Source organism: Sus scrofa, chromosome 2, assembly GCF_054392235.1.
Source record: "Sus scrofa isolate SSC_HxYL_T2T_F1_AM1 chromosome 2, Sscrofa_HxYL_maternal_Yorkshire_Landrace_v2.0, whole genome shotgun sequence".
In the NCBI taxonomy this organism is placed as follows: domain Eukaryota; kingdom Metazoa; phylum Chordata; class Mammalia; order Artiodactyla; family Suidae; genus Sus; species Sus scrofa.
The window spans coordinates 136,142,115-136,168,055 of record NC_139384.1 but is presented as its reverse complement, the minus strand read 5'-3'; the positions used below and the strand labels follow the sequence as shown (position 1 = coordinate 136,168,055).

Genomic DNA, 25,941 nt, shown 5'->3' with positions numbered 1-25,941 from the left:
AATACATCCCACGTATTTATTTTTTCTTTGGTTTCTTTTGCCTTAGGAGACTGATCTAAAATATATTACTATGATTTATGCCAAAGAATGATCTGCCTATGTTCTCTTCTAGGAGTTTTATGGTTTCTGGTCTTACATTTGGGTCTTTAATCCATTTTGAGTTTATTTTTGTATATGGTGTGCGAAAATGTTTTAATTTCATTCTTTTACATGTAGCTGTCCAGTTTTCCCAGCAATACTTATTGAAGAGACTGTCTTTTCTTCACTGTATATTCTTGCCTTCTTTGTTGTAGATTAATTCACTGTAAGTTCATAGGTTTATTTCTGGCCTCTCTGTTCTGTTTCATTGATCTATGTACCTATTTTTGTGACAAAACATATTCTGAGTATTTTAAATGTTATTGATTTATCTAAATAGATTACATTGGGATAGATGAATAAGATAAATGAATTAGCTTTTAGAACTGGCGTCATTTCTAACATAAAAAGAAGGTACATATTAATTATAGAATGATACAGTAAAAAAAAATTTTTCAATTTGGTAGGAGGCTACTGTCAGGTCTGTGATTTGATTTTGTTCTACCTACAGACATATAAATTAGCCTGTTAATGTTTCATGAATGCTGGCTGAAGACACAAGACTCCTGGATCAGAAACACAGAAGTCTATTACTCATGGCACAGTAAATACATGTATCTGTATATTTACATGGGCTCCCCTGTCCCCAAGTCCTATCAACTTGAACCAATATGTTCAGATTGATTTGATGCACAGTGTGTTTGCATCATAGCTAAAGTGCACTGAACTTGGTGGAGTCTACTGCTTTAAATAAGTAAACAAACAGTAAACAAACCTGTTCTTTTGTCTCAAGAAATACAATTATCTCTTCTCTCAGAAGAGATTGAAAGTCAAAGTATATCTTAGACTAGAAACTATGTTAGGCAACATCTGTAGTAACTCCCAACTCTGACATGCTATGCTCTCTGATTTTCTGTTGGTCATTAGGCAGAAGAGTCTCTAATTCAATCACAGTTTTTAGATAGGTGGAGAAGATATGAGTTTTCAGTAATAAATTTTACATTTCTCATTCTGAGATTCACCCCCATTCTACTTGATGCCAAAAACTCAAAGTAAAATTTAGTGATTTCATAGCTATTGAGGTTTAACAATCCATCACATTGGGCTGCTCCCTTTCCCTGGGGTTTGATGCTCCTAGGGGCTTATACAGATACTGCTGCTGTATGAGTGAGCATGGGAGAGGAGGAAATGTTCATTCATTTCCTCATCAGCTCAGGGTGTTCCTGTTCTACATGTCACTTCTGCCATGTACAAACAGGTCATATGTAGGATTCCCTTGGACTGATGTGAAGTCATGAGAAAAAGAGAAGAGCACGATGAGTAACAAAAGTATTACTCTACTGTACAAGGCTAATCAAATACTGCTTGACAACCAAGGTGCTAGAGTGACGGAGGGAAATAAGACTCTAACTCTTGTAAAGTTGTGTCAATTTTCCTCACATTCTCTTGCCTCACATCTGAAGCCCAGCATGGAGTTTGCTCTGGTTGCACTTAGTATATTTCATAGCAAAGTAGACCTAGGAAAAGAAAAGTCTCCTGAACATTACTCACAGTGACCAGGAGAGGGCACCTAGCACAAATGAATGAAATGATTCTGCCAACACCAGGTTTTAGATTCCTCTTTGACTCTACCATCTATACTTTATAAATCAATTTATTTTATGTGTCCATGGCAAACTCCTTTGATCTAAGGATAATTACAATTACACATCTCTCTTGATGATAGTCCCCAACTATATAATATCCCAGGTGGCTGAGATACTCATTTTCCCATACAGGACATAGGAACAAGTCCATATGGATATGAAATAATTTCACAGGGAAGTATATATTTTTGGTAGACAATTTCTCAAAATGAACACATTAGAGGAATTAAAATTGTGTTTGAGCAATCTTTCAGAAGAGGGAAAACATATACTTATTGAAACTTTCTCATAATGAAAAACTTCTGATATGTTTCCTTTCCTTCATCTCTTACACATATATTTGGTTTGGTTCAGACTGTGAGCTCAAAGAATTCACCTGTGATCACACTAAAATAAAAGAAAGAATACTATTCTACTATAAAATAAAATAAGACACTATATTCCTTAGGGGGAAAAAAAAGAAACTTGAATTCTATGTACTTCATTTTAGGCTTAGCATAGACATAAATAACAATAAATTGGCCAACCATGTTCTTCAGACATATAATTTTCTTTCTTCCCAAAGCAGACACTCCCTGGGAAAATACAAATAACTTCTAATTTCAAAGTTCTTTGACACAAAAAGAAAGTAGGCCACCTTGACCAGAGCACAAAATAATCTTTTCTAAGAGGACTTGAATGAGTACATCATTATTCAAGAAAAAAATACATACCAAGATTTTTTATTACTCTGTTTTGTTTCATTTTCAAATACTTTTAATAGCCATGGGGAAAAATATTGATGAATCGACTTTTCCAAAACAAAACCATTATGTCTTAATTTTAGCCTGAAAGGGGCTCTTCATTTAAGTATTTTAGAAATGACATTATGGAAGAGAGTAGCTGAGAGACTTGCTTGGGGACACAAAATGTTTCCAAATTTGGGGGTAATATTCCCACCCACGAGGCACTGACTTTTATATTATATAGTCCCCTACAAATTCCAAACTGTTTGTCTTTTTAGATATAAAGAAATGTCTATAATCAGAGGAGATTATGGCTTAACTTACATTTGGTAACTGTTTGGGAGCTTAATGCTTTAGTTTGGGAACCTAACTCTTTCTGATTCACAGGAAATACATTTTGCTCTTGGTTGACAATTCACATTCTATGTCATTAATTATAATAAACACTACTATTATGAGCGACTGATCTGTCCCATTATCTTCTCAACTATTTTCTAAGATAGTTTTTATTATCCCCATTTTAACAAAGAAAAGATTGAGGGGACTCAGAGATACGAAGTAACTATCCCTAAATTCCGAGTCATTAGTGGCAGAGGCAGAATTGGCACCAGCTCTGTCTGATTCCTAACCCTTACTGTCTCCACCATGCCTCACTTCTCTTCAATTGCATAAATTATTTTACCAAACTGAAACGTGAATGTCATTTACTGTTAATAGCAAACAGTGACGACTTTCCTGACTTTCTATTTTTTCATTTGAGGCAGAAAGGGGTTACACAGTGAATTAAATTTTTACTGCCTCTGGTAAGAATCCAGAAAATACCATGGATTCTTATAAAAAGTACATCTGGGTTAGTAGGCTGAATACCTAATGCTACATACATTTTCTCTAAGAGATACTATTATTAATCAATATTAAGTCATTTTCTAAGTCAATAAATAAGTCTACTTATTTATTTCATTTTAAACCAAGACAAAAATCTTATTGTTAGATAAAATACTTAATCACCTAATAATCAAATTCTTGAAACAACAATATACAGTTGTGTGTGGAAAATATAGATTTCAGGAGGATTAAGTAGATTGTCTCAAAACCCTGTTCATTCACTTATACTCAGAGGGCAATACAATTTTTAAAATCACTTTCATGTATTTTACCAAGTTTAAACTAGGTGATATAACATGCTTTAGAAAATCTAAGGCTTATTTTTAAAAGATTACGTACATAAAATGTCAGAAGTGCCTACAATCCTTTTAAATTGCTGCCGTTTTCCTGAGATCCATCAGTATCAACACAACAGGCAAGGTTTTTTCCATGTGGTCACTAGCTGCCTGAGCCATTGCAGGAGTGCTCAAGACCAGCTGAGCTTTGGGGAAAATACCCAGAAAATAGGCAGAAGATAGGTTTCTGGGAGTTTCAAGACAGTTTTCAGCCTAACCACTGCCTGTGGATCTGTCCCTCTCCTGTGGGTTGTAGCAGTGAGACCTAGCCTGATCCATGTGTTGAAAGAGTCTGTGTAAGGGGCTGCTGTGTGGGTCAGAGTGCCAGTGTATCCAAGCAGATCCAGTGAACCCTAAATGCTTCCCTAAATGTGAACCTGGGTGAAGTCCTGGTCTTCCAGCCGGGAGCTGGCCCAAGGGCTAAGTAGCTGGTTGGAATTCTGGGACCTTGCATTCCCGTTGACGAGTCAATCAGTCCACTTTCTCCCTTCAGTTGACTCCTCCAGTGCCTTAAGGGAGGGAATCCACCACATTCTATACCCACTTCAGCTCTGTCCTCTACACTGGGATTGATGCTGTAGCAGGAAAGAAAGTTGGTTGTGGGTAGGTGCCCTAAGAGGACCCAGGCCAGCTCCAAGTCACTGGACTGGAAGGGCTCCCTTTATCTTCTCAGTCTCCTTCCATCCCAGTCTGCTCACCTCTGACTCTGAAGCCCCAAATACCACTTCCAGCCTTTGCCTTTTCTGTCAGTCAGTAGGGAAAACTGTTCCAACCCCAGCTTCTGCACTTACTGCCTATGTGACACTGGAAATGACTTCATTTCTCTGAGGCTGAGCTTCACCTTCTATGCAAAATACAAATGACATGCAATGTGTAAGTTTAAGGTATGCAATATTTCAGGAGTTCCCTGGTGGCTGGGTGGATTAAGGATCCAGTGTTGTCACTGCTGTGGTGCAGGTTCTAGCCCTGACCTAGAACTTACCTCTGCATGCCAGAACAGTCAAAAAAAAAAATTAAATCAACACATTATATATATACATTATATAACTTGTACAATGTTACATGTCAATTATATCTCAATAAAATCTTTACACCAAAAAGACTACAATATTTTAAAATACTGCAATATAAACCATAAATAAACTGAAAATAAGATTTTGCTTAGAATATCACTACTGTAAACAAATGAGAAACAAAATAAAGCTTATTTCATTAATCTACAATTAACTACTATAACTTAAAGTGAAAGGACTAACAACCAGGAGATAAAAAACATGAACACTTAACAGGAAATATAAATTACTTTTAGACTTAAGATAAGATGTTCAAAATCACTCATGACAAAAGAAATGCAAAGTAAACCTATAAGAAAAATAACCATTTCCAGTTATCAGGTTAATAAAGATAAAAATATTTGATAACACCCTGAGCTGAGCAGGATAGTCCCAGAAAATAGGTGCTTTCATATACTGCTGATACAAGAGAAAACTGAAATTATACTTTTGGAAGGCAATTTGGCAGTGACTAACAAATTAAAAACACACATACCAGAGTTCCCATGGTTGGCGCAGTCAGCGGGTTAAGGATCCAGCGTTGCTGTGGCTCTGGCTAGGCTGGTGACTACAGCTCCAATTCAACCCCTAGCCTGTGGGAACCTCCATATGCTGATAGTAATGAAGTGTTTGAACCTATAGGACCATCAGGCTAAAACACACAATTATAGGAAGGGGTTAGTACACTTAAAAAACAGGCAACCACAAGCCAAAACCAAACTTTGCATTCGCAAAAAATCAAAAAAAAAAAAAAAAACCACTCAAGCAGATAATAACTGGAGACCATCCAACCAAAAAAAGAAAGAATGGAGAACCATAGAATCAACTGGAACATGAGGTTCAAAATGGCAATCAATAATCATCTGTCAATTATCATCTTAAATGTCAATGGACTGAATGCTCTGATCAAAAGACACAGAGTGGCTGAGTGGATAAAAAGGCAAAAACCTTCAATATGCTGCCTACAAGAAACTTACCTTGGGACAAAGGATACATATAGACTGAAAACGAAGGGGTGGGAAAAAATATTTCATGCCAATGGACATGACAGGAAAGCAGAAGTCGCAACGCTCATATCAGACAAAATAGACTTTAAAACAAAAGACATAAAGAAAGACAAAGAAGGACACTATTTAATGATTAAGGGATCCATCCAAAGAGAGGATGTTACTATTGTCAACATATATGCACCAAATACAGGAGCACCCAGATACATACAACAAATATTAAGAGACACAAAGGGAGAAATTGATGGGAATACAATCACAGTAGGAGACTTTAATACCCCACTCACACCAATGGACAGATCCTCTAGACAGAAAACCAATAAAGCAACAGAGATCCTAAAGGAAACAATAGAAAAGTTAGACTTAATTGATATCTTCAGGACACTACATCCAAGAAAATCAAAATACACATTCTTCTCAAATGCACGTGGAACATTCTCAAGAATTGACCACATATTGGGACACAAAGCTAACCTCAACAAATTTAGGAGGATAGAAATTATCTCAAGTATCTTCTCTGACCACAACACCATGAAATTAGGAATAAACCATGGGAAAAGAAATGAGAAAAAAACCTACTCCATGGAGACTAAACAACATGCTACTAAAAAACCAATGGGTCAATGAGGAAATCAGGAAGGAAATTAAAAACTACCTTGAAACAAATGATAATGAAGACACAACCTCTCAAAATCTATGGGATGTTGTGAAAGCAGTGCTCAGAGAGAAATTTATAGCAATACAGGCCTTTCTCAAAAAAGAAGAAAGATCCCAAATTGACAACTTAACCCTCCACCTAAATGAATTAGAAAAAGAACGAAAAAGACCTAAAGTCAGCAGAAGGAAGGAAATTATAAAGATCAAAGAAGAAATCAATAAAATAGAGATTCAAAAAACAATAGAGAAAATTAATAAAACTAAGAGCCAGTTCTTTGAAAAGGTAAACAAAATTGACAAGCTCCTGGCCAGACTCACTAAAAAGAGGAGAGAAAGAACCCAAATAACCAAAATTATAAATGAAAAAGGAGAAATCACAACGGATACAGCAGAAATACAAAAAACCATAAGTGAATACTATGAACAACTATATGCCAACAAATTTGACAATCTGGAAGAAATGGACAATTTTCTAGAATCTTACAGCCTGCCAAAACTGAATCAAGAAGAAACAGACCAACTGAACAGACCGATCACTAGAAATGAAATTGAAGAGGTCATAAAAACACTCCCTACAAATAAAAGTCCAGGACCAGATGGCTTCACAGGTGAATTCTATCAAACATACAAAGAGGAACTGGTGTCCATCCTCTTTAAATTCTTTCAAAAGGTTGAAGAAGAAGGAATACTCCCAAAGACATTCTATGATGCCACCATTACCCTAATTCCAAAACCAGACAGAGATACCACCAAAAAAGAAAACTATCGCCCAATATCATTGATGAATATAGATGCAAAAATTCTCAACGAAATCTTAGCCAACCGAATCCAACAACATATCAAAAAAATCATACACCGTGACCAGGTAGGGTTCATCCCAGGTTCACAAGGATGGTTCAACATACGCAAATCAATAACATCATACACCACATTAACAAAAGAAAAGTCAAAAATCATATGATCATCTCAATAGACACAGAAAAAGCATTTGATAAAGTCCAACATCCATTCATGATCAAGACCCTCGCCAAAGTGGGTATAGAGGGAACATCACTGAACATAATCAAAGCCATTTATGACAAACCCACAGCAAATATAATACTCAATGGGGAAAAACTGAAAGCCTTCTCACTCAAATCTGGAACAAGACAGGGATGCCCACTCTCACCACTGCTATTCAACATAGTTTTGGAAGTCCTGGCCACAGCAATAAGACAAACAAAAGAAATAAAAGGCATCCATATAGGAAGAGAAGAGATCAAACTGTCACTGTATGCAGATGACATGATACTATACATAGAAAACCCTAAGGACTCAACCCAAAAACTATTTGAACTGATTAATAAATTGAGCAAAGGAGCAGGCTATAAGATTAACATTCAGAAGTCAGTTGCATTTCTGTATACCAGCAATGAAATATTAGAAAAGGAATACAAAAATACGATACCTTTTAAAATTGCACCTCACAAAATCAAATACCTCGGAATACACCTGACCAAGGAGGTAAAGGATTTATATGCCGAGAACTATAAAACTTTAATAAAAGAAATCAGAGATGTGAAGAAATGGAAAGATATTCCATGTTCATGGATTGGAAAAATCAATATTGTAAAAATGGCCATACTACCCAAAGCAATCTACAGATTCAATGCAATCCCTATCAAATTACCCAGGACATTTTTCACAGAACTAGAACAAACAAGCCAAAAATTTGTATGAAACAACAAAAGACCCAGAATTGCTAAAGCAATCCTGAGAAGCAAAAACCAAGCAGGAGGCATAATTCTCCCAGACTTAAGGCAGTATTACAAAGCCACAGTCATCAAAACAGAGATAGGCCAATGGAACAGAATAGAGAATCCGGAAATAAACCCTGACACCTATGGTCAATTAATCTTTGACAAGGGAGGCAAGAACATAAAATGGGAAAAAGAAAGTCTATTCAGCAAGCATTGCTGGGAAGCCTGGACAGCTGCATGCAAAGCAATGAAATTAGAACACACCCTCACACCATGCACAAAAATAAGCTTAAAATGGCTGAAAGAAGACAGGACACCATCAAACTCCTAGAAGAAAACATAGGCAAAACATTCTCTGACATCACCATCATGAGTATTTTCTCAGTTCAGTCTCCCAAAGCAATAGAAATTAGAGCAGAAATAAACCAATGGGACCTAATCAAACTAAAAAGCTTTTGCACAGCAAAGGAAACCAAAAAGAAAACAAAAAGACAACTTACAGAATGGGAGAAAATAGTTTCAAATGATGCAACTGACAAGGGCTTAATCTCTAGAATATATAAACAACTTATACAACTCAACAGCAAAAAAGCCAATCAATCAATGGAAAAATGGGCAAAAGACCTGAATAGACTGTTCTCCAAAGAAGATATACAGATGGCCAGTAAACACATGAAAAAATGCTCAACATCGCTGACTATAAGAGAAATGCAAATCAAAACTACCATGAGATACCACCTCACACCAGTCAGAATGGCCCTCATTAATAAGTCCACAAATAACAAGTGCTGGAGGGGCTGTGGAGAAAAGGGAACCCTCCTGCACTGTTGGTGGGAATGTAAACTGCTATAGCCACTATGGAGAACAGTTTGGAGATTCCTTAGAAATCTATACATAGAACTTCCATATGACCCTGCAATCCCACTCTTGGGCATCTATCCGGACAAAACTCTACTTAAAAGAGACACATACACCCGCATATTCATTGCAGCCCTATTCATAATAGCCAGGACATGGAAACAACCGAAATGTCCATCGACAGAGGATTGGATTCGGAAGAGGTGGTATATATACACAATGGAATACTACTCAGCCTTAAAAAAGAATGACATAATGCCATTTGCAGCAACATGGATGGAAGTAGAGACTCTCATACTAAGTGAAATGAGTCAGAAAGACAAAGACAAATATCATATGATATCACATATCTGGCATCTAATATCCAGCACAAATGAACATTTCCACAGAAAAGAAACTCATGGACTTGGAGAATAGACTTGTGGCTGCCCAATGGGAGAGGGAGGGAGTGGAAGGGATCGGGAGCTTGGGGTTATCAGATACAACTTAGAATAGATTTACAAGGAGATCCTGCTGAGTAGCATTGAGAACTATGTCTAGATACTCATATTGCAACAGAACAAAGGGTGGGGGAAAAAATGTATACATGTAAGAGTAACTTGATTCCCATTCTATACAGCAGGAAAAAATAAAATAAAATAAAATAAAATTAAAAAACACACATACCTTTTTACTCAAAAATTCTCTTTTTAGGACAATATTCTTGCATATATATTCAAATATGAGCAAAAATCTGTCTACACAAGGATATTCACTACAGCATTTTTTTAATAATAGCATGACATTAGAAATGAAGATATATAAATTGGGCTAGTTACACAAATCAAGCTCCATATAGGCAATAAGCACTATATAGATAGTAGCAAAACAAGCAAGGCTATACTATAGTAATATGTAATGGCTGTAAAGACAGGTGGATGTATATGTATAATTTTTAAGCATAAAATAATCTTATAATACTATCTTTTTGTGTTTTTAGAATAAACATTTTTGTATGCTTCTATATGAATGGACATATTACATAGGGGGTACACAAGAAATTGGTGAGAGACACCCCAGGTAAACTGGTATCTAAACCGGCAGAGGTGAAAGTTTGTTTTCACTATACATTCCTTAATTGCACTTTTAAAATTTATAGCATGTGCACGATTCATTTTCTTTGTTTCTTTAAGAGTAAGGGCTTTGTGGTCAAACACATTTGTATGAAGTACCATTTCTATTGCGCCATACAGATTATGTAATCTCTCAGCTTTATGATAAGGACAATCCCCTAAATAGAAAGTGCCATTTTTAAAGAACAAATTTTAAACAACAGTGGTGACTTGCTTGTGGTAGATTTTCAGGCATTATGATGGTATAAGGGAAATATGGGGTAATAGCTTCCAAGATGACATGACAGTTGCTTTGCTACATAGAATTCCCTACCCTTCTTCTGGCAATCATATTCAGATAATCCTTTGGAGAACTATCATCTGCCCACTTCTCAAACCATTTGTTCTGAGTGGACCTAATGCTTGATACTGAGTGGTGACATGGAACTTACACCTGGCCAATAAGAGCTTTGCAGGCCTAGTCACTGTAAGGTACAAGCAACATTTAGGCAAGACTGTCATCAGCATACCATAGACAGTGCTATTCCCAATGGTACCTCTGCCTGCCCAGATCCACATATACATTGATCACTGGTTGAGAACACATTTCCTCTTCTATGTGGACACCAACATACAAGGAGTTGACTTCCAGCTAGCATCATAAGTACTGTCTTTAATAAGCCAGTTAATTCTTCTCTGAGGCCAGCTGCTTCTGTGCAATGAGGTACACAGTAAGATTTACAAATCTTGTGAGAACCAGCACATTTCTTTACTCTGTTTTAGTAAAATTTTGTAGTGTTTTAAAATGGAAAGTATTTTTCTTTCATGTGTGGCTTTGTAATTGGGCCCCTGTGAGATTAGATCCTACTTATAGGTCAGGAAGAAATGCTTTAAGTAGGATGGAACATGAGGCAAATTAGCATTCCCAGGTTAGGTGACAACTTCAACAAAGGTCACCACAGATTTTTAAAGCAGGGAAAGAATAGAACACAGGATAGAAGGGGCTACATTTGCTGTCATTGGAAGGTTAGTGGGTGTTTAGTTTTTGGGTGAACAGAATTTTCCAAATTCTTCCAAGGATCACTTCTCCAAATTCCAGAATCTTACTTTTCCCCAAGATATGCATTTTCACTTAAGAGACTTGGCAAGCCATTGAATTCAACCTATGCTGTAATTTAATAAGCCATAGGGTCAGACTCTGGTTTCTAGCTACCAACAGCCACAAGAAAGAAGATAATCTTTTAAAGCTAAAAATTTCCTGGTTCTCTAACCACACTGAGTGGATAATTTAAAGTTCTGAATTTTTTATTTCTCTTTTTAATCTCTCTGGTGCACACAGCAGCCAGTTCACCCCTAGTCATCCTGTCTTTAGACTGTGCCATCTTATCCCTCCAGCTATCAAAACCATTTTTCTATAGGCACTTCAAGCCAGGTGACTACACGTAATAAATTAAGTAACTATTTCACCATCAGTCTCCGTAGATTATTGTTATTCCATTATTTAATGATAGTTTGAGCCTTACTTCCTACGAATCCAGGTAGCTTAGACACTACTACCTCAATCAGGATTTAGTCACAGATAATCTCTTAGGCTTTGTACTACACCTCAGCCCTGGAAAAAGCTACTGAATAAATCTTGAAACTTCCTTTGCAGCAGGAAATCCTAATTTGGGCACAATCATGCCTACCAGCAAAATAAGCAGAAACTGAAGAAGGGGAACCTCTGCCTTACATAAGAACCTGATCCTTCAATCCTAGCTCCAGCAGACTCTGAGAGGTGCAAATGTTAGCTTTTCTATCCCTCAGTTCAGGAAGTCACACGAGGCGGGCCACATCCCCCATAAATCCCAAAACAAAATTCTAAGAAGCTTGAAACAAATGACCTCACTTACTCTTGGATTTGTAATAAATGTGGTTTCTGGATGCTTCAAATTTACAAAATGTTAATGAGCTACATTCTGAGTCTAAAATCCGCTTAAACACAATGTTTTTCCCAGCTAGCTTCCAGTGGGTTGGGACTGTATTACCTCTTGAACTTCCTTGTCTATGTGGTCAAAGCCTGAATTCTAAGCAAAACAAATTAACTTCTAGGGATTTGTGAACTGAAAGGTCCCATAAATATCCCTTTAAAGAATGTTTACATTTATTTAAAGAACTTTTGGGGTACAGTTTCATATATCTCCATGGGAGGGATAAGAAAATAGTTCAGATACTACAGGTATTTTACAGGAATATTATCTTCTTGAGTAGTCTTTTTATCTGTTTCTTAGAAAACATACTGATCATTTTATTTACATTAGCTGACAAAGAAGGAAAATCATATCCTGATTAGGTACAGTAATTTTCTAAAATAATGAATGTTAAAGTGACTTATGCGTAAGGGAAAACAAACTGGATAAGAGCATTCAAGCACACAGATGTCCCTATATAGCAGCAAGCCCACTGAAAACAGAGACACATATGTGCAAATTCTCAGATGAGACCTGTACAATCACATCTCATGGTTTAGTGTTTTTAATATATGGACAAATACCGAAGGAGAAAAATGTTATACTATTTGTTTATGTTAATGGTTTGAGGTTTAAAAGCGAAAAGAAGTTGTGTGAAGATAGGTTCAATGAACTGAAATAAAAAGGGAGAGGAAACTAAAGGTTTTATAATCATTTTCAAGACCTAATAAATGTGCAAAAGTGCATAACTATTCAAAATTTAAAATTTCCTTAATTGTTCATTGCATTGTGAACATTCCAATTAAAACTTTGCAGATAAAGAGTCTATTCACAAATGAGTATTTTTCTTTTCTTTTTTTTTTTTTGCTTTTTAGGGCTGCACCTGTGGCATATGGAGGTTACCAGACTAGAGGTCAAATCAGAGCTGCAGCTCCTGGCCACAGCCACAGCCACACCAACGCAGGATCCAAGTCACATCTGCAACCTACACCACAGCTCATGGCAATGCTGGATCCTTAACCCACTGAGCAAGGCTAGGGATCAAACCTGCGACCTCATAGACACTAGTCACATTAGTTAACTGCTGAGCCACGATGGGAACTCCATAAATGAGTATTTTTCAATTAACTTTTTCACTCAGGGTGTGCCATTTGCAATTTGTTTGCTTACATTTATATTCTAATTTTCTATAACTTTGGTCCACATATTACCAGTTTGTATAGAACGACAAGGAAATTCAATTTCAATTCAAATTTAGTGAAAGAAGAATGTCAAAATCCAGATCTGGACATCGTGGCTGGGAACTGTGTGTTCTGTGTTGCTTGGCTGAGCAGTGATGTAGTGGTCCTTTGGCCCCTATTTTGCCCTAGTTCCTCATACTTTGTGGTTGTTTCCAGTCCATGTGTGGTTTTAAATAATCAAAACCCCCTTTCTTAACATGACCTAAGGGTGGCCTTGGTACTTATATATCCCAAAGAGTATACTTTAATAAATGGTTTATTACTACGGTTTAAAAAAAAAAGATAGGAAGAGGCAAACAATCTGTTAAGAGAAAAGGGGAACCAATAGCAGGGGATAATGAAATTCAGTGTTCAATTTGAAGAAAACATGCACCGTGTGTTTCTTGGATCTGCTGAGAGAATCCATCGATAAATCTCTTCTCCCAACATATGGGCTTGAACCAACCTACCAACTTTCCAACAAATTAATGTCTCCACCCAGCTACTCATTCCAGAGTTATAGTTATTGAGTCAAATGCCTTGGCCATTCTAAGAAAATTCCACAAGTAACAATTACTGTACTTGGCAGGAAGCCTGGTAATACCCAGCTAGAACTTTATATTTTTGTTGATTTAAAAATACATTTTTAAAATATTTTTCAGATTTATTGCTACTTAGGAAAGTGCATTTTCAAAATATAAAGAAAGAACTAAAATAAGTAACTTAAGGTAATAAATACATAATGATATTCCAAATCAATATACTACTTAATTATAACCTAAATATAATTGACTCCCTATCCCCAAATGGCCTATTCTCAAACAGCAAACAAAAGCATTTGGAATATTTACTAAGTCTTGTACTGGGGGAAAAATTGCCTGAAAATGCATCGTGTGTTCTTAATACAAGCCATATGACTTAACTTTTTTTTAAAATAGTTTTTTTGCTTCTCATCCCTTTACAATATTCAACTCAGTTACTTAACATGGTTCTCCCACTGTCACCCTTTCTCTCTCATCTTCCTCATTCTAGAGGAGGGAACCCTCTTACCAGTCCCTTACCAATAGCTCTAGCTGCCCATAGGGACTCTCCCTGCTGCATGCAGCCTCTGTCAAGTTTATTCTCACTCAGTGCTTTAATTGCTTTTCTCATAAGAATTACCTCATTCTGCATAGAAAGTGAGATTCATCCAGTAATTTTTTTTTTCTCCTTCAAAGAAAACAAAGAGGTGAGGGAGGCTATGGTTGCTTGCAAAACAATTCTATTTTTCTGTTGCCCTTTCTCCCATCACATCTTATGCACCACGACCAAGAGTAGAATGCCCTGTGTGTATGTACAACTCACCTCCACCATTCATCACACGCCAACAGGCTTTTCTCCTTCTTCACTCTGCTCAGACAGGCTTCCCCTTAGGCACTCTGGAAAGTGTATCATACTTAAGTATATCTAAGTTTCTCCTAGAAAATTGGAAAGGAAATGCATCGGCATTAGAATTTTAATGTCCATCAACCCTGGAAGGTAATGTTTTCATAGCATGAGGATGAAAGTAATTTCATAAAATTCTTTTTATTATATAGGCAGTTGACTACCTGTGTAATAGAAAGAATTATACCCCCGCACCAATAAAACAGAGGCAGTATGGAACCAAGCTGAGTAACCAGAGTTTGGGGAAATCAGTAGTGATCTAGAATAATTTTCCTTCATTCCTCAATAATATAAAATTTAGAGAGTTAGATAGCTGCAAAATCAGACTGGAGTTAAACAAAGTGGAGGGGGGGCACTCCCAAACCTGGTAGTCCTTTGGGCAAGATAGGGGCTCCTCAGGGTCAGAAACCTCACTTTAGAGCACCCCACTTCAAGAAGCTGAGTCAGTCCTGCCCATTCCTTCCTCCTCAAGTTTTCTGCAGATCTGAGGTTTAGGTTTATTCACCTGTAATTCTGCAGGGCAGCTGTGTTCATCAGTTGGTCCACCTCAACCCTGTTTAGCGTCACTAGCCACAAAAATTTGAGAGAATTCTGGAGCACAATAATAATGGTGAAGCCTATTTAAAGTTTCTCAAGTCTAAGATTAATCTATTCTTCATGATCAATTGTTCCCTCAGGTACTTGATCCAGATAATTCTGAGCCTGTATCATACTCTATTGCCCCCTAGAGGATGACTCATTTTAGTGGTTTTCTGTAGGAATGTAAAAGCAGAGTTTTCTCCCACTCATAGGTATGAAATTGATATATGAATTCCAAAAACTCCATCTTGCCATGCATTCATTCTAGAGCAGTCTATTATGGAAAGGGAAAAACTGTGTGGCTTTGAGTCACTAGACCTATAGACAATATTTTTCTGTCTCCAGGGAGGTCTACTAAAGCAGTTTTAAGTCATTTGCTAACCACACCTAAAATCCCATTTCTTGGGTTCCTAGCGAGACACCTCCTATGAATTTCTTAAATTCCTAGTGGCAAGTAGCCTGAATCAGTAAATCCAGAAACTGATTTCAAGTCTCTCAGTGGAAGCCATGTTCTGAGGACAGGAGGTTTTTGGAGGCAGAGTAGAGACATTAAACTAATAAGAATATGTCTTCTATAATTTTTTTTCTTTTAGGAATTATTGCCCCAAACTGAGAAAAATTCTAAGAAATTGAGAGTCTGTTGAGAATGGATTATGAATCAAGCTCATAGATAACCTGCAATAAATGCTGCATAAGTCTAGTCCTACTTTTAGAGCATGCAGCTTCCAAAGTTGACATTTTGCTTCAGTACTTCTCCACAACACTTCACTGGATTTTGCTATGATTCTTAAAACCACTGGCACTCGTTCTCAGACCATTTCTTCCTTTCCATCTATTCTGTCAATAATTTGGCAGATGGGATAAGTGTTTAATTCTAGCAACTATTATACACTAAGCTCAAAAACCACAAAATGTAGTCTGCAACATACAGCTCAAATAGGACTTAGACTCCATACCAGCCCAGCAGGTTGTCAATTCAATATACAACGGTCAATCGTTCTAACAGCAATTAATCAATTATTACTTAATTAATTAATTCTAAGTAATTAGAAACTTTATCTAGTTTCTAAGGAAAATGCCAAAATAGAGAGGACAGACGACATACCCAGTTTTCTTGAAAAAAAAATCTCTTCAGACATCACATTTACTCTCAATCTCTAGCCAATGTGAAATAAACGTTGAATATTTAAGAAGATACATTCCCATTCTTTTACAAAGTGCTATGGCATAGCTGCTCAGAAATTAAGTTGGAGTACCATCATGAAAGACACATCTTTTTGTTAAAGATGATTCAAAATAATGAGGTATATTTAACAGTAGTTTATTCAGAGGCCCCTTAGTATCACACACAAAAATGTACTATTTACTTTGAGAAATAAGCTGCTTGATAATACCCATTTGTTTGTAAGGAAATGAGTAAATTATGTCAATTTTTCTCACTAATTACTTCTTTATATATCTGATTATTATACAGAGTTATAGCATAGTAAAAATACATTGGTAAATAAAACAGTAATTTCTGTTTCTTTATTCTTTGCCCCTATAGTTTTAGGGGATGTTTTTCTTTTGTGAAAGCAAGACTTTGATGGAGACACTTAGAGAAAATCCTGTTTAATTGTGTATATAAGTGTTAATACAAGCAAAGTCTGCTGTAGTAACTTGTGAACTTCCTCTGTGGTTTGCTTGAAAGATCACTAAATGATCATCTATCATTTCTCATATGAAAATATCACCATTTGGATTGCAGCTGGAGCTGCTCTTTGCTGGGGCCTTGATATTTTCAAGAACAAGTCACAGGACTTTTAAGAGCTCCATTGCAATGTTCATGCATGCATTCTGCCACGTAAACCTTGAAATTAAGTGTTAGATCACCTTAAAGTATTTTTTATCCTCATCGTATTCACAATTCACCACGCTGTCATTGTTGAGATGCCTAAACACCATTCTCTACAAAAAGCAGGTCATAAAATAACTAGACTCCTAAGAAAATGGGAACAACTGCTCAGTTAAATACATTACTCTATTTACAAATAATAATTTAAATGGGATAACTCTAAAACTATTTAGTCTACTGTAAAACTGTTGTGTTTACAATTAAGTTACCCTTACCCTTTTACCCTTTTAAAATTAAGAAATGAGTAGATCTTGGTACGTGTAAATGTGATGCACTGACTAAAGCCAGTTTGGTGTGGTCAAGTATTGGGCAAGATTCCCCATTCACCTCAGCCAAGACCTTGTCATTTTAGCGAGATTAAGGTTCCAATTGCCTCAGCCTAGGACCTCTCTGGAGCAGACACTCTGCTATTCTGGTTAAATTAAACCCATTTCTCTCCCAACTGAATAAATACTTAAGTTCCCATGCTGAGAGAGCTGAAGTGACTTTTCATTTGGCACACTGATTCTGGGAGTGTAATACATGTTTGTTGAAACCATGCTAAGTCAGGACAAAGTATTTTTATTTTTACTACTTATTAACATGTATCGAGAACAGATATTGTCCTTGGCCCACACACAATACATAAAGGAAGCCATCATTCCTACAGATAGAAATAAGTAACTTGGATAAATGCATCACTGGTGAAATTTATATCCTATGAAAACTATCAATCAATTGGGAAGCCAGATATTGAACACAGAATTACAGGTGAGGCCAATTTCACAAATAAGTGCACTATACTATGTATGTACAAAAAAAGAATTAGCTGACCTTGTCTTGGGGTTAAAGGAAAGTCTCCAGAAAGAAATGACATTTGAACTGAGACTTGAAGAATGAAATAAAGCTGGCTAACTAAAGAGGAGAGGAAACAGTGATTCATGAGAAAAAGACAGATGGGAGAGGGTAGGACAATTTGGTCTGGAAACTGCAATGAATAGTAGCAATGTAAAGGGGCTGAGGGGATGTGGGGGTGGCGGTGGCAGGGAACCTGCAGAAGTTGGCAAGAACAGAGTCCATTAGGCCATAGTAGGGATTTTCTACTTACCTTAAGGGCAGTTAGATTCTTCTGAATTGTTTTGATGACAGGAATGGCATGGTCATATGTGTGTTTGTGAAAATAATCACCCTGGCTGAAGTATGGAAGATGTGAGTGGTGGGCAGGGATGAATGTGGGGACATTGGTTAGGAAGCTATTGTCTGAGAGAGAGACAATTGGTGACTTTGTCAGGGGGTGTCTGAAGTGGAGATGGAGAGAAGCAGAAATGTTAAAGGAGGTTCAGTGGACCATATTTTAAAATGGATGGGTTATTGGGCTAAAGGACAGGGTGATCTGCAGGAAGACTTTCAGGATTTGGATTAGCCAGCTGGGTTTATGTTTACCAAGACAAAGAATGACAAAGGGGAGTTCCCATTGTGGCTCAGTGGTTAACGAATCTGACTAGGAACCATGAGGTTTCGGGTTCGAGCCCTGGCCTCACCCAGTGGTTAAGGACCCAGCGTTGCTGTGAGCTGTGGTGTCAGTCGCAGACGTGGCTCGGATCCTGTGTTGCTGTGGCTCTGGCGTAGGCCAGCGGCTACAGCTCCAATTGGACCCCTAGCCTGGGAACCTCCATGTGCCATGGGTGCAGCCCTAGAAAAAATGGAAAAAAAAAAAAAAAAAAAAAAAGAAGAATGATAAAGGGAGTTCCTGTCATGGCACAGTGGGAACAAATCTGACTAGGAACCACGAGGTTTCGGGTTCAATCCCTGGCCTTGCTCAGTGGGTTAAAGATCTGGCGTTGCCATGAGTGTGGTATAGGTTGCAGATGCAGCTCAGATCCTTAGTTGCTGTGGCTGTGGCGTAGGCTGGCGGCTCTAGCTCCGATCAGATCCCTAGCCTGGGAACCTCCATATGCTGCAGGTGTGGCCCTAAAAAAGAACAAAAAAAAATAATAAAGAAAAAAACTGCTGCAGAAAAATAATCATGTTATTTAATATATTAGAAGTATTGGAATAAACATATATATCAACGCATTAACATTAATTTAAAAATTATTTCCTTTTTGTCTATGAGTGTATGACTTGCTCCTGACTTCTCTTATGCAACTCTTATTGATTCTGTAATGGATTAAATGTATTTAATAAATAAATAAAATATACCTTTTTTTTTTTTTTTTTTTCCCCAGGAGAAGGAAGGGTTTACTATTACTTATAGCAAGTAAGGACAACACCATGGATCTATTCCAAATCTATTCCAGTGTCTCCCCAAGTAGCAAAGCTGGGGAAGTTATAAGTGAAGGGTACATGTATATTCATGAAAGGGCTTGAGCAGAGGAAAACTCAGCATAGACTTGGGGCAAAGGTCGAGACAGTTCAAGCTTTAGCTGTTTGAAGTGAGGAGGGTATGTATCATCATTCCGTCCTCCACCTGGGTGGGGGCCTTAGTTCCTACAGAACTCAAAGACATGTATGATATTATTCTCTATATTCTTGTGGAGGAACTACAACTTTGTTTTTTAGCTAATTTATTATTTCTTGACTGCTTTTCCTTTGCTCCTGCATTCCTGTATTTCCTTTAAGATAATAAATTACCAAATCCTGTTCAAGGGCAAGCCCTTGTGGCCTGGCTTAGATCGCAAAATGGCTTAGGCCAGAAATGGCTTCTTTTATGTTAAGAAAACCATGTTTGGTTCTCTTTCTCCAGGGACCCCCTACCTTATCTACTTACATATTTGGTCTTTGTCCAGGGTTTCTGGCTCACAGTTCCCAAAACTTGGAATTTCCTCAGTAATGGGAGCATCTTTTGTCATATTTTGTCTCTTATCCTCAATTCCATTTCATTCCTATGGCTTATCCTTAGAGACATAAGGATGAATTGGATGTCCTGTTATTCATAACAAAAGCCTTTCCACAAAAGCTGGGTTATGTTAATTTTTGTAAAGTACCTAAGGATAGGTGCAGGTTGCCATGGGAACCAACAGGGAAATTAGAGGATTTGAAGTTTCAGTTCCTCCCTCCCACATCAGGGAGAGAGGACAAGGGCTGAAAGATCTTGAAAGGAAAAGGGTTGAAAGATCTTTATGTTTCTGTTTTATTATTTTTTTATTAATCACCATAATTAGTTGTGAAAACAAAATAAACACACTGCTGATCCAAAGAATTGTAAATAGTATACATATTATTTTAAGGCACCAGGTTTGGGGATGGTTTGTTGAATAGCAATAGTTAACTGATACATACTATATATATATTTTTTTTTTTGGTCATCTTTTTTGCCATTTCTTGGGCCGCTCCTGGGGCATATAGAGGTTCCCAGGATAGGGGTTGAATCGGAGCTGTAGCCACTGGCCTACGCCAGAGGCACAGCAACGTGGGATCTGAGCCGTGTCTGCAACCTACATCACAGCTCACGGTAACACCGGATCCTTAACCCACTGAGCAAGGGCAGGGATCGAACCTGCAACCTCATGGCTCCTAGTCGGATTCGTTAACCACTGCACCACGACGGGAACTCCTGATACATACTATTTTTTCATTACCTACTTTCTAAAATCATTCATATATAATCATCCCCTGTGATCATATAGAATCCTTTTCTTCTCCTATTTACATCCACCAGGTTTCTTTTGCAGTCTCTTATTATTATCCTCCTAAAATCTTTTGCTTTCCGTTTGTTTTTTTTTTTTTTTTTTTTTTGGCTGCACCCATGACATGTGAAAGTTCCCAGGCCAGGGATTGTACCCTTGCCACAGCAGCGACCTAAGCTTCTACAGTGACAATGCTGCATCCTTACTTAACCTGCTGTGGCAAGAGGGAACTCCTCTTCTCCTTACTCTTTATTTTTCTTTTTACGGCTGCACCTGAGGCATATAGAAGTTCCTGGGCTAACTAACGGTCGAATTGGAACTGTAGCTGCAGGCCTATGCTACAGCCACAGTAAAGCCAGATCCAAGATGCATCTGAAACGTACACCACAGCTTGTGGTAACACCAGATTCTTAACCCACTGATCAAGGCCAGGGATCAAAATCGCATCCTCACAGAAACTATGTCAGGTTCTTAACCCACTGAGCCACAACAGGAATTCCACCCTCCTTAAATCTTAATTAAAACAATTTTTAGCAGAATATAGAGTCAATTTATAAAATCACTTGTGTTTCTATAAACTAGCAACAAACAGCAAGAAAATTAAGTTTAAATATTTTCATTTGCAATCATCTCAAAACACATAAAATACTTATGATTAAATTTAACAAAAGAAATGTAAAGCTTCTACACCAACCATTACAAACTGCTGAAAGAAATTAAACATCTGAATAAGTGCAGTGTATACCATTTTCATGGAATGCAAGACGCATATTGTTAAAGTGTAAACTGTCCCCAAACTGATCTAGAGATTCAATGCAGCTTCAATCAGAATTCCAGTAGTTTTTAAGGTAGAAATTGTCAGGCTGTTTCTAAAATGTATTGGAAAATGTATTGGAAATGTGAAGAACTTAAAACAGTCAAAATATTTTTGGAGGACTTTCACCTCCTGATTTCAAGACTTATTATAAAGTTACAATAAGCAAGACAGTGGACAGTGTGATAATGACATGGGAATAAGTGAACAGATCTGTGAAAAAAGAATAAGAAGTCGAGAAATAGATCTATACATATAGGCAAACTGATTTTTGTCTTGGAGAAATAATCTTTTCAACAAATTATGCTGAGTCAACTAGATATCCATGTGAAAGAAACACTCAACTCCTGTCCCATACTATACCCCAAAGTATTTTTGAATGGATCACAGACCTAAAAATAAAGCTAATATTATAAAGCTTCTAGAAGAAAACATGTAAGAAAATCTTGTCAATTTGGATTGGAAAATGATTTCTTAGGATGTAAAAGAAAAGCAAATTGATAAACTGGACTTTATCAAAATTACAAACTCCTCAATGTCAAAAGACATTAAGAAAATGAAAAGGTAAGTACATGGATGGAGAAAATATTTATAATATATATGCCTCACATAAGTCTTTTTTTTTTCAGAATATATAAAAAATCCTTAGACCCTAATAACAATATAAGAAAAAACTGGGTAAAAAATTGAATATATATTTCACAAATGTGTAGCACACCAAAAACAGTGCACATGAAAGAATACCTCAATTGACAGAAAACTGTAAACCAGCTATAAAGGAAAAAATAAAAATCATTATAAAATAAAAAATAAAATAAAATAAGAAAGAACACCTCAAAATCATAAGTCATTAAGGAAACGCAAATTAAAATAACAATGAAATACTACTTCATACCAATGGCTAAAACAATACAGACTGAATTATCATGGGTTGACAAAGATGTGGAACAAGAAGATCTCTAGATGTGGTTGATGTGAATGTAAAATAATACAACTACTTATAAAAGTATTTGATAGCTTCTTATAAAATTAAACATGCACCTAACTCAAAAGATGCAGCAATTCTACCCCTAAGTATTTACCAAAAATAAATGACAAACCCATAGAATGTCTTATAGATGAATATTCAAAGCAGCTTTATTCACCATAGTCCCAGTCTGGAAAACAAACAAATTAATCATAGTATGTCCACAGCATGAAACACTATTAATTATGAAAAACAAATGAACTACTGACTGAGCAACAGCATGGATGAGTCTTACAGACATGCTGAGCAAAAGAACAGACACTAAAGGATACCTGCTGTGTAATTCCTACGTATATGAAGTCCTAAAGCAAATAGAATAAATCTAGGTGAAAAAAAAATCAGAATTGTGGTTTCCCTGGGTAGGAGCAGAGTGGACTTATGGAGATGTCATGGAATGATGGGAATGGTCTATAATCTTGATTGTAATGCTGATTACAAAGGCATATACACTTGTTAAAACTCATCAAACTGTGTCTTTAGAAGTTGTGCATCTGATTTTATGTAAATTATATCTCAGTAAAGTTGATTTCTTTTTTAAAGAACCGTCCTGCCTGAAAGTAAAAAAATAGGAACTTTAAAAACTAAATAATGTCGCCTTTCTCATGTTTAGAGAAAACGCCTTTCCGCATGTTTATAAACAAATAGTCTTTGTTGACTTTTACATTGTAATGTCCAAGTACCAAACAGTAACTAACAACAGTTATCATCTACTTAGTGCCTAGTATAAGCTAGATTCTCTGCCATATACTTACAAACATTTCATCCTCACAACAATCCTGCAAGATAAGGGTTATTATTTTTATTTTTGGTTGAGAAACTTGAGACTCAGAATAGTTAATTCATCTGAGAACTCCCTGTTAGTAAAGAGTTAACAGTTATCCAAGGACTGCCTGTCTCCATCACTCAGTTAACTTGTATGTCACACTGATCCCAAAGCCATTTACCAATAGGCACTAGTCATTGCTAGTCTACTCGTTTAATTGGTCTAGTCACAATCTCCTTGTTACGTAAACTTCAGTGAGTCACTAAGCCAAATTTTCCAATAATTAAAACAAACGAAGAAAACGAAAGAGACTAATATTTAACTTCTTTCTATCTCACAAGGCAAGAGTAACATAGTGTTTATAACAGGATCAAACTGGAGTTCAAGATGTAGCTCTGCCAATTGTTAACTGAGCATGTTACTTACTCTAAGGTTCTGCTTTTTTTAATCCATAAAACAGAAGTATTAATAACTATCTCAGAGTTGTTATGAGGATAAAAAGAGGTAGTATATTTAGGCACTTTGCACTGTGCCAGTAACATAGCAAATGACAAGAAATAGAAATGCTTATTATTAATGAGAGGACAGGTATTGTCCTTTAAAGAGGGTGATGAAGTTGTTTGTTTTTCTTATTACTGCTTATTTCGTTATTGAAAAGGCCCTGAGTATTCAACTCAATTATGTGGGCATGAGGATTCCTTCGTCAAAGATCGTTTTGAGGTTTTATACATTCATTTAAGATTTTTACTTAATATTCATTTAATATTTTCATTTAATCGATCCATTTAATATTTTCAAATATGCCATTGTATTATAGGTTCTTGTGTTAATTATTGGCAAAAACTTACATAGACCACTGATAATAAAGTATGAAAGATATGTCGCTGGCAGAAAAGCCTGTCTTGTTCCCATAAATAGACCAAAATAGTGGTCAAACTGTTCAGTGCCATTACGTGACTTACTGGAGACAGAGTTCCCTCAGACTTCATGAGCCTCAATTTTTTTTTTTTTATCTGCCATCTTCTGGAAAGATGGCTGTGATCCATGAAATAGTTGAAATGTAAGAAAAGAAAATATGTAGACACCAAAGAAACCCATGTTTACAACAATATACTAACTATATAACTAAATAACTAACTGGGCTTGCTGTAAAAGTCTCTCATAGATTCAGCAGTCATTATATAGATCTTTGATTCTTTGCTTAAGGTGCTGTATAATCAAGAAGAAGTGAGATGGCAAAATAAGCAATGTCTTAATAATAACAGAAAGAGAAAAAACAATGATTCTCAAAGTTGATTATGCAAGGATCAGCAAACTGGTGTTCACCTTTAGAGTCTCATCAAAATCCTTATTAACTCTGTCTCTACTCCAAATATCTATAACACCCTCAAATGTCCCGAGAGCTACTGTTTTACAGGAGAGAGAGAAAAAACAAAACTTCATATAATTTGCATTAGTTTCTTAGCAATCTGTGCTCCTGCTCCACTTGGGCTAAATGAAGGCAGTACACTTTGGGTTAAGTTAAAGCAGAAGGATGACAATCTAATGGTGAAATACAAACACAGTATGTGACAAGTACATGAGGGAGATGCCTTAGTTAAGCAAAGATGTTCTTCTGATCTCTATCCTACCATCTCAGAGGATCACACGCAGGTTATAGTAAATAATTTTTAGGGTTCTGAGACAGTGAGGCTGAATCCAGGAAAAGCTGAGAAGCAGCAAATAAGGCAGGACATGGACCAAGGAGCATACTTCATTGTATTAATTAAAAACAGGAATGACCCTAGACACCTCTTTGTCATTGGATAGTCCATCAGGTCCAATCAAATCACTTGGAATTCACTTGTAGGCAGTCTTGCCAATTGGCTGACCCTTTATTTTTTGTGGTCAACATAACCAAATTACTTTGAACTCTGATTATCTGAATTTCAAAGACCCATTCTCCTATCATAACTTCACCCCCTCTCATCTTCCTATTTTGTTACAGTGAGTAACATTATTTACTCAAGCATGTATGAATATGCATTAAAGACACTAGAAAGAAATATTTTTTGCATTCCCTAGGGTTAAGCTCCACTTTTCCATTCCCTAGGTGGCCCAAGGAGATGAGTAACCAAACAAGATATATTTAAAATTCATTATTTCTGGAATTCTTCTATTCAGTCTGTTTACAGATTTTTGTTATTATTATTATTTCAGTCTTGACACAGAGACAAGTGTGTACTGACTGTCTATTTTTTATATTTGGGTGACTACCTGGAAGTGGTATGTGGCAGAAGACAAGAATAAGAAGAGAACACATGCACATTGTTAGCTTCAAAACTAACAGACTCCTCTCCTCCATTTTACTCCAAGTAAAAAGACTTCTGGTTCATGCTGTTCCCCTTTCTAAATTGCCTTTAAAAATGTGCTCGGAGTCTTCATTTCCCTCTCAACACATCTCCCTCATGTTGGATATCATACCTATCTCTTTTCTCAATCATGTTTTACTTCCACATCTCTAACTTCCCACTTTCTTTGTTGATCTTATTTTCTGTGACATTTTCAAACTACATGGCACCAAAGCACATATGGGCATTAGTCTATCAA

General features: G+C 36.6%; 1 protein-coding gene across 4 annotated transcripts in view; it reads right to left on the bottom strand.

Moving 5' to 3' along the window:
- LOC100525452 (zinc finger protein 474) overlaps positions 1–25,941 on the bottom strand; it is a 150,354-nt gene that overhangs the window by 91,505 nt on the left and 32,908 nt on the right. For 3 of the 4 annotated variants that reach the window (XM_085014371.1, XM_021084681.2, XM_085014372.1), the window contains exon 6: positions 14,587–14,699. The gene's annotated coding sequence lies outside the window, so the exon portion shown is untranslated. Of the gene's footprint in view, positions 1–10,630; positions 10,786–14,586; positions 14,700–25,941 lie in introns of all 4 variants that reach the window. The other variant, XM_085014373.1, reaches the window with a different exon arrangement.